We start from the raw sequence: 4,464 nt of genomic DNA, 5'->3' as shown, positions 1-4,464 counted from the left end.
TGTGTGTGTGTCAGTTCTACTACTTACTAGCTGTGTGCCTTGGTCCAAATAATTTAATACATCATTCAGCCTTAATTTTCTTATTAGTAACTTGTGTGCAAAAATACCATGCCTGCTGTGAACTGAGTGCTTACATCCCACAAGATTCCGAAGCTGATGTGATAATGCTAAGTTCCTTTTGGTCAAGGTGTTCATCAAAGCAACGTAAATGTGACATGGTGGCAGAGAAGACTAAGGTCTCAAGAGATCCTAGATGACCTTCCAGGTACAAAAGGCAGATATTCATAAAGATGTAGAAGCGTTAAGCTGGACTAGAGCATCCGAGGATGCAGCACAGTCTGATGAAAGAGTTGGAGGCTGGCTGTGATCGCACGGCAAAGTGGAAAATTTGCTTGATCAGACCATAAGCTTATGTGTGCTCTCAGGTGATGGAGCAGCCTTGCCCTGATAGGTGGATGGGACTGGAAGCATGGGAGCTTATTAATTAAGCAGCAGTGAAGGTCAGGCTCATACATGATAAAAGCCTATGACTAAGAATATATGTCTGTTTATATAAATTAGTGTCTCACCTCAGCCAACAGGAGTCAGTCTCCCACGGAGACTTGGCACTGGCTTTTATTTACATTCTTAAACCAGGTGCTTCTGAAACTGATTGTCATCTTTGCTTTAGTGGCCCTTGTTTTGCAATTTAAAAAAAGATCACACTTAACAGACCAACGAAAATTATTTACCAGCAGGAAGGCTTACCTTTTCTAAAAAAAATTAGTATTTTCTCCATCGACTAGCCCATTTTAATAAGCTCCTGAACAAAAGTGAGGCAACACAATTCCATTTGAGATCCCTCAGCTTTGTCCATAATATCACAGTCCGGGGCTTTTCTTATAAGATAAAGTTCTTCTTCAAAGGGAATAAGATTAATTATGAGACAACGCCTCCCTTCCCTTAGCCCAATTCATTTAAAGATGATATCCCATTAGACAGTCCTTCATGAGTCTGAACTTCTTAAAATATAAAGGGGTTCTGACTTGTTTCCAGTTAGGCAAAACTTTGGTTTTAAAGTTCTCTTTTACAGATCTAATTTTTTCCAGAGTTGAAGAGTTTCAGAAAACATGAAAACAATGATTACGGCTTTTATGAAATGCTCACCTTAAAAGAAGGAGCTATATGAATGAGAGCTTTACACACACACACACACACACACTGCAGTACTGCTGCTGTGTTTTAGATGAGATAGTTTATATTAGAACACAAGTTTATAATTTGGGCTGCACGTTAGAATATTTGATGCAATGCTGAAATATAGCTCGGTACCTCAGCCACTGTGTAGCCCTAATCAGTTCAGTCAAGTACTACTTTTGATACCTTATTCGGGTCTGTTCAACTTGAAAATGATGGGGAAGTCTTTCTGTTCCAATACTCATAACTTTGCAACTGCATGCAGTTATTAAAACAGAGAGCAATTTGAATCAAACAGAGAAAATTATTTTAAGTTCCATCAAAGACCCCAATTTCTAAAGATTTGGTGTCTTCTAATAGAGTCTAGAGCTCAGATACTAGTAGGTGGTTTTAAAGGTCTCACATATATATATATATATATATATATATATATATATATACTTTAAAAATTTTTATTTTATTACTTTTTATACTTTATTAATTTTGTATCCTGGTTGTAGACCCCTTCCTCATCTCCTCCCATTCTCACCCTCCCTCTCATTTCCCCCCCATCTCCATTCCCTAATCTACTGAAAATGGGGAGTCCTCCTCCCCTACTATCTGACCCTAGCCCATCAAGTCTCAACAGGACTGCCTGGATTCTCTTCCTCTGTGGCCTGGTAGGGTCACCCCCAACCCAGGGGGACATGATCAAAGAGCAAGGAGTTCATGTCCTGGCTCCCTTACTAGGGAGCCTACTTGGAGACTGAGCTGCCATGGGCTACATCTGAGCAGGGGGTCTAGGTCCTCTCCATGCAAGGTCCTTGGTTGATGTAAACATGAACATATCAAATAATCTAATTAAAAATGGGGCACAGAGCAAGACATAGAATTCTCAACAGAGAAATATCGAATGGTGAAGAAACACTTAAAGAAATACTCAATACCCTTTGTCATCATGGAAAAGCAAATCAAAACGACTCTATGATTCTATCTTATACTCATCAGAATGGCTGCAATAAAAAAAAAAACTCAAGAAAGGGGAACCCTCCTCCATTGCTGGTGGGAGTGCAAACTTGTACAACCACTTTGGAAATCAATCTGGTGCTTTCTCAGGAAACTGGCAATAGTGATGCCTCAAAACCCAGCTATACCATTCTTGCACATATACCCAAAAGATGCTCCACCATACAAGGACATTTGCTCAACTACGTTCATAGTAGCTTTATTTATCAATATAATTTTAACAGCCAGATTTAATAATCATTGTTTAATATTTTCATTTTAATTTTGAAAATTATATTTATTTCCATGTATACATTTAAGACTCTGAAACCGATCTTATTTCCATTTGCTTTCCTTTGGTCTTTCATTCCCCTAAGTAATACACATAAAGTTCTTAATGTCCATCTAATTCTAAATAGTATCAATGATTTAACAATGAGTGCACATATTGAGTACATCCTATATAATACAAATACTCAAACATGAAAAGTCCCTAAAAATCTAGAAGCTTATAATGCAGAAGTTGGCTTGTCATTGTCAACAATACACAAATCACAAAGAGAGAGAGAAAAGATAGAGCATGACTATAAGCCAGGCTTCTACCATTTCTAGAAATGACAAGGGGGTGATCATCATGAGTAAAACCCACAAGCAGAAAAGTAAACAAGAGATAAACATCACATATATAAAGGACAACCACCAATGTGGTTACTGTTAATATACAGCAGTGTGCCATTTTTTTAAACTATAGAACAATTCATTAACCTGCATGTCCTCCTTGTGCAGGGATCATGCTAACCTTCTCTGTATTGTTCCAATTTTAGTGTACATGCTGCTAGAGTGAGCAGAGTTTTCGTTTTCAAATATAAAAAAAAGTGGAGTCAAATTAGTATACATTCACTACATGGATTCAGAATACCTGGATTGTTTCCATTATTGTTTATCTTCTTTCAGCCATTGTGAAGCCCATCAAATGTTTGGTGTGTTTGAAGAGTTTATTTCTGTTCTTCGTTGAATACAAGACTATTATATAACTGTACTGTTGGTTCTTTCTATCCACTTGTTCCATCAGAGTTAACCAGCTGACAAAAATGTTTTTGAAAGAATAGTTGTCTTTACTGGATATGAGAGATTTTTCTTGTCATTATTCCCTGTGCAATAAAATGTTAAAACTACGTACAAAGCATTTATGTTGTGTTAGACATTATAAGTAATCTAGAGATGGTTTGAGTGAGTGCTAAGATATGCATAGGTTATGTGCAAACATCATACCACGTTATGTAAGGACAGAGGCATCGTCACAACTGAACTGGAACCAGTCTTGCAGGCTGACTACTGGGGATTATTGCAATGCATCTGTCTATTCACCTGCTGAAGAACATTTGTACTGTTTCCATGTGCATAAGGAACTTTTATTTCACTGTGACTAAACTATTTGGGTTGAGGAATTTTTCTTGTATTCTTAGATTTTTTTTAAGATGGTGTTCATTTATTTTCTGTTTTGTTTTGTTTCATTCTTCTCTCATACAATATACCCCAAAAAAACAGTTTCTCCTGCCTTTACTCCTCCCACCTCCCTTCTCCCCCAGATCTATCCCTCCTCTGTTTCCATTTAGAAAAAAAGAGTAGGCCTCCCAGATATATCAACTGAAGCAGGCATAATAGTTTACAATGAAATTAGGCACAAATCCTCCTATCAAGGTTGGATGAAGCAGGAGGAAAAGGGCTGCAAGAACAGGCAAAAGAGTTAGAGACAACACTGTTAAGAATCTCACAAGAACACCAAGCTACACAAACATAACATATATGCAGTGGACCTAGAGCAGACCCATGTAGGTTTCCATGATTGTGTCTGTGGGTCTCTATGAACCCTGCTTAGTTGATACTGCAGGCCTGTTCTCCTGCTGTCCTTGATTCCCTCTGGCTCCTATAATCCTTCCTCCCCAGCAAGAGGCTTTTTTTTAATGAAAAATAAATAATAGAGTCTTTTCAAGTTTCATAGTCATTATTAAGATGACTATAGGTTGCTGCTTTCTGAGGCCAGCTTCACCGCATACCTGCAGCTTTGCTTGATGAGCATGTGGATTAATAATTTTTCTATTGCTCTGGTAAAATGTCATGTCCGAGTCAGTGGATAGAAGAAAAAGCTTATTTGAGCTAACAGTTTCTGAGGATTAGAGTCCATGGTTATAGAGTGAAGGCAACAAGGCAGGAGCAAGATGCTGAAAGCTCACATCTTGAACTACAAGCATGAAGCATAGTGAGGCAGAAATGACATAAGTCTTTAAACTCTCAAAGCCCACT

The 4,464-nt window shown here is 37.9% G+C and overlaps 1 non-coding gene across 1 annotated transcript; it reads right to left on the bottom strand.

Moving 5' to 3' along the window:
• Window positions 1-2,901: 2,901 nt before the first annotated feature.
• Window positions 2,902-3,008, bottom strand: LOC129679050 (U6 spliceosomal RNA). The gene has a single exon (XR_008720481.1). It is a non-coding gene; the product is annotated as a U6 spliceosomal RNA (small nuclear RNA).
• Window positions 3,009-4,464: the final 1,456 nt, after the last annotated feature.

Source organism: Psammomys obesus, unplaced genomic scaffold (assembly GCF_907164565.1).
Source record: "Psammomys obesus unplaced genomic scaffold, mPsaObe1.curated_primary_1811, whole genome shotgun sequence".
Lineage (NCBI taxonomy): Eukaryota > Metazoa > Chordata > Mammalia > Rodentia > Muridae > Psammomys > Psammomys obesus.
This window is presented reverse-complemented; position numbering and strand designations above follow the sequence as displayed.